We start from the raw sequence: 12380 nt of genomic DNA, 5'->3' as shown, positions 1-12380 counted from the left end.
GGCAGCCTTCCTAGAAGAGTTGAAGCTGTTAAAGCTGTAAAGGGTGGGCCAATTCAATATTGAACCCTACAGACTAAGACTGGGATGCCATTAAAGTTCATGTGCGTGTAAAGGCAGGCGTCCCAATATCTTTGACAATATACCGCGTCTAAAAACTTGTAAGCTGAAAAGCGCTGAACATTCTCTTGATTTTTAAACTGAGTACTCCGGGAGGAAGGGGGGGGGGGGTACGTTGGTGATCTCTTTGGCTGCTTGGGAGATTCTGGGTGGCACTTCTGCGCAGGTGGACCCTTTAACCGCTTGCCGACTGCTCACAGTATATTTACTGCGGCAGTCGGCCCCTCACAGGCAGAGTGACGTAGGTCTACGTTGCTCGCCTGTGAGGCTCTGGGGAGCGAGCGCGCGCCCGCGGAGGCGCGCTCCCGCTCCCGCGCGGTCACGGACCCCCCCGCGCGTGTGACCAGCGGACCCGATGTCCGCCGGTCACTCGGCGATCGGCGGGGGAGAAGGAGAATGTCAGGCAGCTTGTGTAAACAAGCCACCTGTCATTCTCCTCGCTGTAAAAACACTGATCACTCGGATCTAGTATGTAGATCCGTTGATCAGTGTCCTTACAGCTAGAGCCACAGCCAATCACAGTAAGAATCACGCCCCTAGGGACACACACAGCCCCTCCCTCCCAAATAAAGTTAACCCCTTCACTACCAGTGCATTTTTACAGTAACAGTGCATATATATAGCACTGATTACTGTAGAAATGTCACTGGTAACCCCAAAAGTGTCAAAAATGTCAGTCAAGGGTCCGATCTGTCCGCCCCAATGTCGCAGTACCGCAAAAAAAATCGCAGATCGCCGCCATTACACGTTAAAAAAAAAAAAACACCAAAAATGACAGAAATCTTTCCCTTTGTTAGTAAACGCGATAACTTTTGCGCAAACCAATCAAAATACGCTTTTTGCGATTTTTTTTTACCAAACATAGGTAGCATAAAACAAATTGGCCGAAAATTTAAAAAAATTTTGATTTTTACATTTTTTTTTGGGGAATTTCATATAAAAAAATGTGAAAAATATTGTTATTTTTGCAAAATGTACGCTCTTTTTTTGTTTATAGCGCAAAAAGTAAAAATCGCACGGGTGATCAAATACCACCAAAAGAAAGCTCTGTTTGTGGGAAAAAAAGGACGCCAAATTTGTTTAGATACAGCGTCGCATGACCGCGCAATTGTCTGTTAAAGTCACGCAGTGCCGAATCGCAAAATACCCTCTGGTCGTTTAGCAGGAAAATCCTCCGGGGCTTAAGTGGTTAAGTACATACTGTATACCATGTCTAAGGACTTGTAAGCTGCAAAGTAGTACAATTTTGTGCCTAGGTTTAGATACACTTTCAAATATACTGAGTAGGAACACATTTAGAGATCTGGAGTTCCAATTTCAGCCCAACAACCATAGTACTCATTCCAGTTCAACATTACTTTTTTAACTTTTTTTAAAATACTTTTTTTTTAAAGCCAGAGACAGCCAGGCACCCAGCTAAAGAGGGAGGTTAGCAATGCGGCCTCCATGTTTCCCTCAGTACAGATTATAGGGGTTGCTATTGCTGGCCCCTGCCTCTACTTACCTGGCTGTCAATTGGCATCATCCTGACCACACTTGCTACATACTTAAACCGATAACTCTGGAAGTATTAAATTCATGGGCTCAGCATGAGAGCCATCCAACTGGCATTTTCAAAGGGAGGCAACAAGGCCTGGTTTTATCACACTCTACCGTTGCTATTTAACTAAAAGTTGAAAATAAAACTACCTTTAGTAGCTTTTGTTTGAATTTCCTTCTCTATAGGAGAAAGCTGCCTATAGTTGGGTGAATGCCACATAATGCAGAGGCGCTGCAAATAGTTATTCAACATGGTGATGTCCAAAGCCTTCTGCTCACAAACTAGCTTGTAGTTTACAATCATTTGGTGCTTATCAGCATTATATGAATTTGTGTATTTAGATTTTGTTTGTTACCCCAAAATATTGACAGTAAAGACCTTTTTTGTAAAGCTCTGATAGTCAACCTCTGCCACCTAGTGTTAGAATATTAGTACTGCAGACAGGGACCATCAACTATTCAGCTTTGATTAGAATTTTGGAATTTGGAAATTATTTACAAATATGGTTGAATAAGCAATAAGTAAAGCTCACTTCGACTGAATGTTTTCTCTACTTTTGTAATTTTTCCTCTTCTAACATACTGAAATGCACTCAACAGCATTGCAATACACAAATCAAGATACATCACATATTTACTGTATATGTACAGAGGAGCTAAATCAGGTAAGTGAAAGAACAGGTTTGCTAAAATATTGTGTGCTGCTTATCCTGTGCACTGCTTCTTCTTCATGTTTATCACTTTTTTAGTCCCTCTTCACTTTCTCTTCCATTTCTCCTTTTCCTCCCTCTTTCTCTCTTACAGACACACGCACATTCAAACACACTTTGCCCATTAGAGAGATTTTCCCTTATTTCTTGTCCCGGTGATACCATTGCCACATGAATAGGGAGAGAGAGAACATTTCTTGAATGGGGTCACAGACAGCAGCAAAGGGGTTCTTACTATTTCATACTCAAAGAAAAAAGTTTTGTCTAGAGATACACTTTAATTACTAACATACTTGCTTCATGCAAGTTCAGGAGCTAATTAGATGACCTCAGTACTTTGCCTGCATTTATAGCTGAACTCAAAAGGCAAATATAGCTGAACTGAAGGCAAACAGCCCACATAGCTGAGACACATATCTATCATCTGCTTTACCTGCTAAAGAATTGACACATTTGTTCTGCCAGATAAAACAGGCAGGTGCTTTTCAGTCCAGTAATCATGGTTAGACAACACTGTATAATGCTGTGATTGGTCCAGCCCCTCCACATTCTGAGGACAGAATTACAGTTAATGCTCAGGGCCATTCTTATACTTAAGCAAATTAGGAGTTTTGCCTCTGGTGGCACCTTGTTTGGTCACATGGGGGGTGACAGCCAGAAAAACACATTGGTTGTGCTTTTTGTGCAGTACCTATTTCTATTTCAAAATGTTCATGTCCTTCTGGTCTGCAGTGAATCCCAGCTGACAGAACTACAAGGCAGTGACACAGCAAGACTGGCAAGCAGTGGACATTTTTGCCCCAATGCAGTCTGTACTGCTGACCTACAGAGTGACAGAGCGCACTGTTAGCACAGTGAGTCAACTCCTTCAGCATCATTGGAAGAGAATGACAGGGAGATGCAGAGGTGAGCAGAATTAGAAGGGAGTGGAAGGGGATGTAAAGATGAGCACCACTGGAAGCAGATGGCAGGGGAAACAGAAGTGAGCAACATTAGAAGAGGGTGGCAGGAGATACAGTGGTGAGCAGTATTAGAAGTGGGTGGCAGGGAATGCAGAGGTGAGTAGCAATAGAAGAGGGTGGTGGTGGATGCAGAGGTGAGGAGCACTGGATGGCAGATGGCAGGGCATATGGAGGTGAGCAGTATTAGAAGAGGATGGTGGGGATACAGAGGTGGGTAGCATTAGAAGAGGGTGGCAGGGGATACAGAAATGACCAGCATTGGAAGAGGGTGGCGGGGGATGCAGAGGTGAGCAGCATTAGAATAGGATGGCAGGGGATACAGAAATGAGCAGCATTACAAGAGGATGGCGGGGGATGCAGAGGTGAGCAGCATTAGAAGAGGGTGGCGGGGGATACAGAAATGAGAAGCATTAGAAGAGGGTGGCAGGGGATGCAGAGGTAAGCAGCATTAGAAGAGGGTGGTGGTAGATGCAGAGGTGAGGAGCGCTGGGTGGCAGATGGCAGGGCATATGGAAGTGAGCAGTATTAGAAGAGGGTGGTGGGGATACAGAGGTGAGCAGCATTAGAAGAGGATGGCAGGGGATACAGAAATTAGCAGCAATAACAGAGGTGGTGGGGGATACAGAAGTGAGCAGTATTAGAAGAGGATGGTGGGGATACAGAGGTGGGTAGCATTAGAAGAGGGTGGCAGGGGATACAGAAATGACCAGCATTGGAAGAGGGTGGCGGGGGATGCATAAGTGAGCAGCATTAGAATAGGGTGGAAGGGGATACAGAAATGAGCAGCATTAGAAGAGGGTGGCGGGGGATGCAGAGGTGAGCAGCATTAGAAGAAGGTGGGGGGGGATACAGAAATGAGAAGCATTAGAAGAGGGTGGCAGGGGATGCAGAGGTAAGCAGCATTAGAAGAGGGTGGTGGTAGATGCAGAGGTGAGGAGCACTGGGTGGCAGATGGCAGGGCATATGGAGGTGAGCAGTATTAGAAGAGGGTGGTGGGGATACAGAGGTGAGTAGCATTAGAAGAGGATGGCAGGGGATACAGAAATCAGCAGCAATAAAAGAGGTGGTGGGGGATACAGAAGTGAGCAGCATTAGAAGAGGGTGGTGGAGGATGCAGAGGTGAGCAGCATTAGAAGAGGGTAGCAGGGGATACAGAAATGAGCAGCATTAGAAGAGGGTGGCGGGGGAAACAGAAATGAGCAGCATTAGAAGAGGGTGGCAGGGGATACAGAAAGGAGCAGCATTAGAAGAGGGTGGCGGGTGATACAGAAATGAGCAGCATTAGAAGAGGGTGTCAGGGGATACAGAAATGAGCAGCATTAGAAGAGGGTGGCGGGGGATACAGAAATGAGCAGCATTCAAAGAGGGTGCTGGGGATACAGAAATGAGCAGCATTAGAAGAGGGTGGCGGGGGATGCAGAGGCGAGCAGAATTAGTAGACTGATAGGAGATGTAGGGAATACAGAGGTGAGCAGCACTGGAAGTAGATGGCAGGGGATACAGAGGTGAGCAGCACTGGAAGTGGCTGGTATGATGTGCAGAAGTGATCAATATTAGAAGAAGGTGGCAGGGAATGCAGAGGTGAACAGGGTTAGAAAAGGGTGGCAGGGGATACAGAGGTGAACAGCACTGGAAGACAATGCAGAGGTGAATAGTGTTAGAAAAGGGTGCCAGGGGGATGCAGAGGTGAACAGTACTGAAAGCTATGGGAGTGGGTGGGAGCAGAGGTGGACAGCATTAGAAGATGGTGGTGGGGGATACAGATGATTCCAGCATTGAATGGGGCAACAGGGGATGCAGACATGATTAGTGTTGGAAGGGGGCTGCAGAGGTTGGCAATGCCTAAAGGGCGCTGCAGAGGAGTCAGGGGTGAAGGTGCGCTGCATGCATGCTTAGGGCTTCTCGGAAGCTGTGTTTTGGACTGTTGGGAGACACCAATGTACCCTCCTCACCTGTGGCAGAGGATTGCAAAAATGACAGGAGCAGTGCACAGGCCAGTGGACTCAGGTGAGTGGAGGAGACTTACACTGAATGACACATATGTAGCCCCTTTTTGGGGGGTTATGAGAAATGGTACTCCCCAAACAGGACATTGCACTAAACCTGTACGTAAATAGGGGACCCAGAACCTTCTCCAAAGGGAAGAGTGCGATTAATAATAAAGTTGGCGTGGCCTCTTTGAACAGAGGGGGTTCCCTTCCTTGGAAAATAATCAATAATTTAAACAAAGTAATTGGGTTTAGAGGAACTACCGAAACCAGCATATAATATTAGCAGTATAAAGTGTAAGTGTAAAGATTCACACCAGTATGATAATATTACAAGCTTTATATAAGTATAGAATAAAAATAGTACATACATCCAAATGGACAAACAGGTATTACCAGCAAAGGGTCAACAAGAGTCCTAGTAGAATTGTGCACATATACCCAGGTATATAGTTATAAATATATTAATAGGGATACTTCCAGATCCACTCCTCGCCTTTCTGGTCTACCCCTGCTATATCTCATGACCTCCCAGCAGCCTCCACTGATAGGGTGGTGGTATAGTGAAGGGCGTCACAGGTCCTTGCAGCAGGTCTGCCAACAGCACACCACCAGCTGTAGACTATAGCAGGCAAATTTCTGTTCCCCATCTACTGCAACGAAAAAAAAAATACAGTCACTGCCACCCACATGCCCAGCATCTAAATTCAAGCTTGTCAAAGCTGCCGGCTTTACAACTCCTGCCTTTCTGCTTTTCTGTCTCGTGAATTTGAAGAATGTGCTGTACCACAATGGCAGGTTCCCAGTCCCTATTTCTTTTCACGTAAGGCCATTCCAGCACTGTACCATCACGTGGAGGGCAATGTTGTGGCATCGTTGGGCAAGGCAGTCAGCCGCAAGGTCCACGTTCCTGGCACATGTCCTCAATTTGGTGGTGCAGCATTTCTTAAAAAGGTACCCAGGGTTGGAAAATCTGCTAAAGCAGGCCAAAAGAGCCTGTAGCCATTTCAGCCAGTCATGCAAACCAGTGTTTGGTTGGCTGAAATTCAGCGGTAAGTCAACCTGCCCATAAACCGCCTGATTTGTGACATGCCTACCAGGTGGAACTCAACTTTGGAAATGCTGCAGCAGCTGCACATGCAGCAGAGAGCTGTCAATAAGGAACCTGTGTGAGTATGGCACAACAGCCTCAGGCCTGCTCAGCTTTTTTCCCCACGCCTATGGCTGCTGATAAAGGATGCATGCACTGTACTGTCACCATTTGAGGAGGTGACAAGGATGGGGAGTTGTGACAGTGCATGCATTAGTGACACAATCCCCGTTGTGTTCATGCTGGAGTGGACTCTGCATGGCATTATGGACAGGGCACTCGTGGCAAAGCAGCGGGAGAAAGAGGAGGACTTCTTTTCCTCTCAATGTCTGCTTTATGCAGATACCATTCTTGAGACGCCACAGAACACACAAGAGGAGGAGGATTCTGATAGTTTTGGTGGCATTGAAGCAGAGGAAGATATACGTCAAGCCTTAAGAGATGGTTTTCCATCCCCAGAACTCTTTGGAGTAGTACGTGGCTAGGAGGAGGCAGTTCCAGATACTGTAATCCTCAGTGACCCCGAGAACTCTGCTTCTCATGCCTCTGCAAACATGTGGTGCATGGGCCCCTCATTCTTTAGAACCTGAGAACTTGTGGCATCAAGGAGAAGGATCACTATTGGTTGGCAACACTCCATAAAGACCGTTACAATGGGAAAGTCTTGGAACTCATCCTGTCCTCAGAGGGAAAAGAGGATGAAATAACTTAAGGACACCTTAAAGAGGAGTTTATGTAATGCCTTTCCAGACTCTGCTAAGTTACAGTTTCATGGAAAGGCTAGTTTTGAGGCTTTTGTTGGTCAAGAGAGGAGTCACGTAGAAGGGGCTGCCTCAGTGATGCATTTCAAAAATTGTTTAGTCTTGGCGCCCAGGGCTGTCAGCTTCCACATCCCATCAACAGCGTCTGCATCTTATGGTGGGAGATTATCTAGACATGAAAACAGGCATGGAGAGCTTTCCAGTTGATGATCCACTGGGTTACCAGGTCATGAGAATAGACCACTGGCCAAAACTTCGCCAGTATGCAATTGAGCTGTTGGACTGCCCTGCATTCTGCATGTTTTCTGAAAGGCATTCAGTGCTGCCGAGGTTTTGTGACAGAAAAAAGAGTGCTTCGGTCCACAGACTTCGTTAACTGGCTGACATTTATCAAATTGAATCAGTCCTGGATTAGCAGCAGCTATCAAGCCCCTGATGCCGATGTTGCCAATTAAGTGTTTTCTGGATCTGGACTTTGCATACTGTCTATGCTTCCTAGTTTTGTGGGTGTTGATTTTGTCTCGAATACATTTTTGGTAAGGGTTTAATAGGCTCAAATAACACCCAAGGACCAATTTTACGCACCTGTTCGACAGGTTTTTCTCCTTTTATAAATTTAATTTTTGCTGCAGCAGGTTCTATGTATGGTATAGATGCGCCACTTTACAGGCAGACTAAGGGGACCCCCAGGCACTATATTTAAAGGAATTTATAATTTTTATTGTTTCACTTTAAGCATCAGTAAATCTTGGCTTCTTAAAAAATTATGTTTTTTACCAGCTTTTTTTCATTGATATATGTCCCCCAGGGCAGTATGTTAACCCCCTTACCCTTTGTATACCCACAAATTCCATCTAAGCCCTCAAAATGGGCACTTTTGATTTTTCCACTTCAGGTCCAATAGACTTCAATGGGGTTCGTTTTTCGGCTCCAAATTTTCTCGATGTTCGAGTCGAGAGTTCTGGCGCGAATCGAACCGGGGGAGGGGGTTCAGCCCATCTCTAGTTGTGGCTAACTAAACAAATACATAAATAATTTTACTAATGAGCAATACCTTCTTGGTTGTGTTTCTATCCTTGATATATTACATTTTCCTATATCTACAGGAAAATCGAACAATGATGTGAGTGTCTAGTATGGAAAGTTCTGTCTAAATTGTCGACCCTAATTAAACATTGTCAGTTTACCACTATATTTTTTGAATAACAAAACATTTTTAAAAATATTTATGTCATACTGATTTCTTGTGTGCCAAAAAAAAAAAAAAAAAAGACTATACTTTACCTTTATTTAATCAATGTGACAGCCATGCCCTGTTAGATACAGATAATATAAAATAAAACAAATATAAAAATTATATATACAGTGCAGCTGCTATTTTCAAACACAAACCAGTGTCAATGACCAAATACTATATGAACAAAACAGCACTTGAACCCAATCAAATAAAGTGTTCAATAAAACCCAAAGTAACGTTACAGAAGTCCCGCCTAACACGTTTCATCACTAGTATGCAACATCCTCAGGAGCAGCTCCTGAGGATATATTGAGAATATATGTGGATCAATGGAGGCACTGGTGGGATTTGCTCAATTGCTTTAAGGGATATCTCCAGATAACAGTGTATGGTCGAATGATGAAGCACGTTTAACCCTAACCTTGATGTACCAATGTGAGGTTTCACCAGTAAGCGCTTTTTGACTGTAGTGTACCCCACTGGAGTCAATTGGATCTGGTGATGGCAGAGTGTGGTTGCACAGAGCATGATGGAGAGGAGCACTAGTTGAATGCATGTTTTTTCATTTTTCCATCAGGGTGAATTAAAGACACTCCACACAAGCATTTACTTTATACCTTTTTTGAACTTTTATTTTTATTGGACTTATCGGATGAAGTAAAGATACAGTACACAGGAATTTATGATGCTGTTTTAGTGAACATTTTATTTGATTGGGTGCAAGCCCTGTTTTGTTCACACATTACCTTTAACTAGATTTTTTTGGTTTTCAATGGGGATGAGAATTACATTTTTTCCAAAATGTATGCAAAAATTTGGTGATTTTGGCTAAATGCATTGGAGTTAGTGTGAACGTGAAATTAAGGTCTTTTCTTTTTTTAAGTGGGCAATGATTTTTAAATTGCACTTGAGAGTTACAAAATCTCTTCCGGGCTGTTTTTTTTTTCAGTGAAAGAAGGAAACAGACAGTTAAAAAAAAAAAATGAAATAAAAAATTTAAAAAGCAATACACAAATAGAAATCCAATACACCAAATAAATGTAAAAAATTACCCTAATTACACGGAAAAAAAAGCTCTAATGCGTTAAATGAATTAATTAAAAAGGACTAGACTGTTGTTATATATACACTGTAAAAACAGTATATATATATATATATATATATATACATATATATATATATATATATATACAGTGCCTTATGAAAGTATTCGGCCCCCTTGAACTTTTCGACCTTTTGCCACATTTCAGGCTTTAAACATAAAAATATAAAACTGTGATTTTTTTGTGAAGAATCAACAACAAATGGGACACAATCATGAAGTGGAATGAAATTTATTGGATATTTCAAACTTTGTTAACAAATAAAAAAATGAAAAATTGGGTGTGCAAAATTATTCAGCCCCTTTACTTTCAGTGCAGCAAACTCTCTCCAGAAGTTCAGTGAGGATCTCTGAATGATCCAATGTTGACCTTAATGAGTAATGATGATAAATAGAATCCACCTGTGTGTAATCAAGTCTCCGTATAAATGCACCTGCACTGTGATAGTCTCAGAGGTCCGTTTAAAGCGCAAAGAGCATCATGAAGAACAAGGAACACACCAGGCAGGTCCGAGATACTGTTGTGGAGAAGTTTAAAGCAGGATTTGGATACAAAAAGATTTCCCAAGCTTTAAACATCCCAAGGAGCACTGTGCAAGTGATAATATTGAAATGGAAGGAGTATCAGACCACTGCAAATCTAAGAAGACCTGGCCGTCCCTCTAAACTTTCAGCTCATACAAGGAGAAGACTGATCAGAGATGCAGCCAAGAGGCACATGATCACTCTGGATGAACTGCAGAGATCTACAGCTGAGGTGGGAGACTCTGTCCATAGGACAACAATCAGTCGTATACTGCACAAATCTGGCCTTTATGGAAGAGTGGCAAGAAGAAAACCATTTCTTAAAGATATAAGTGTTGTTTAAATTTTGCCACAAGCCACCTGGGAGACACACCAAACATGTAGAAGAAGGTGCTCAGATGAAACCAAAATCAAACTTTTTGGCAACAATGCAAAACGTTATGTTTGGCGTAAAAGCAACACAGCTCATCACCCTGAACACACCATCCCCACTGTCAAACATGGTGGTGGAAGCATCATGGTTTGGGCCTGCTTTTCTTCAGCAGGGACAGGGAAGATGGTTAAAATTGATGGGAAGATGGATGGAGCCAAATACAGGACCATTCTGGAAGAAAACCTGATGGAGTCTGCAAAAGACCTGAGACTGGGACGGAGATTTGTCTTCCAACAAGACAATGATCCAAAACATAAAGCAAAATCTACAATGGAATGATTCACAAATAAACATATCCAGGTGTTAGAATGGCCAAGCCAAAGTCCAGACCTGAATCCAATCGAGAATCTGTGGAAAGAACTGAAAACTGCTGTTCACAAACGCTCTCCATCCAACCTCACTGAGCTCGAGCTGTTTTGCAAGGAGGAATGGGCAAAAATTTCAGTCTCTCGATGTGCAAAACTGATAGAGACATACCCCAAGCGACTTACAGTTGTAATCACAGCAAAAGGTGGCGCTACAAAGTATTAACTTAAGGGGGCTGAATTATTTTGCACGCCCAATTTTTCAGTTTTTTATTTGTTAAGAAAGTTTGAAATATCCAATAAATTTCGTTCCACTTCATGGTTGTGTCCCACTTGTTGTTGATTTTTCACAAAAAATTACAGTTTTATATCTTTATGATTGAGGCCTGAAATGTGGCAAAAGGTCGAAAAGTTCAAGGGGGCCGAATACTTTCGCAAGGCACTGTATATATATATATATATATATATATATATATATACAGTATCTCACAAAAGTGAGTACACCCCTCACATTTTTGTAAATATTTTATTATATCTTTTCATGTGACAACACAGAAGAAATGACTTACTACAATGTAAAGTAGTGAATGTACAGCTTGTATAACAGTGTCAATTTGCTGTCCCTTAAAAATATCTCAACACACAGTAATTGATGTCTAAACCGCTGGCAACAAAAGCGAGTACACTCCTAAGTCAAAATGTCCAAATTGGGCCCAATTAGCCATCCCCCCCCCCCCCAATGTCATGAGAACTCATTAGTGTTACAAGGTCTCAGGTGTGAATGGGGAGCAGGTGTGTTAAATGTTATCTCTCTCACTCTCTCATACTGGTCACTGGAAGTTCAATATGGCACCTCATGGCAAAGAACTCTCTTGGGATCTGAAAAAAAAGAATTGTTACTCTACATTAAAAAGGGTCCAAGCTATAAGAAGTTTGCCAAGACCCTGAAACTGAGCTGCAGCACGGTGGCAAAGACCATACAGCGGTTTAACAGGACAGTTTCCACTAAGAACAGGCCTCGCCATGGTTTACCAAAGAAGTTGAGTGCACGTGCTCAGCCTCATATCCAGAGGTTGTCTTTGGGAAATAGACGTATAGGTACTGCCAGCATTGCTGCAGAGGTTGAAGGGGTGAGGGGTCAGCCTGTCAGTGCTCAGACCATACACCATGCACTGCATCAAATTGGTCTGCATGGCTGTCATTCCAGATGCCTCTTCTTAGAAGCCTCTTCTAAAGACGATGCACAAGAAAGCTTGCAAACAGTTTACTGAAGACAAGCAGACTAAGGACATGGATTACTGGAACCATGTTGTGTGGTCTGATGTGACCAAGATAAATGTATTTGGTTCAGATGGTATCAAGCGTGTGTGGAGGCAACCAGGTGAAGAGTACAAAGACGAGTGCGTCTTGCCTACAGTCAAGCATGGAGGTGGGAGTGTCATGGTCTGGGGCTGCATGAGTGCTGCCAGCACTGGGGAGCTACAGTTCATTGAGGGAACTATGAATGCCAACATGTACTGTGACATACCAAAGCACAGCACGATCCCTTCCTTCGGAGACTGGGCCGTAGGGCAGTATTCCAACATAATAACGACCCCTAACACACCTCCA

Source organism: Pelophylax lessonae (assembly GCF_965119305.1).
Source record: "Pelophylax lessonae genome assembly, chromosome: 1".
Taxonomy (NCBI): domain Eukaryota; kingdom Metazoa; phylum Chordata; class Amphibia; order Anura; family Ranidae; genus Pelophylax; species Pelophylax lessonae.
The sequence above is the reverse complement of the archived record's forward strand: the minus strand, read 5'-3'. Positions refer to the sequence as shown.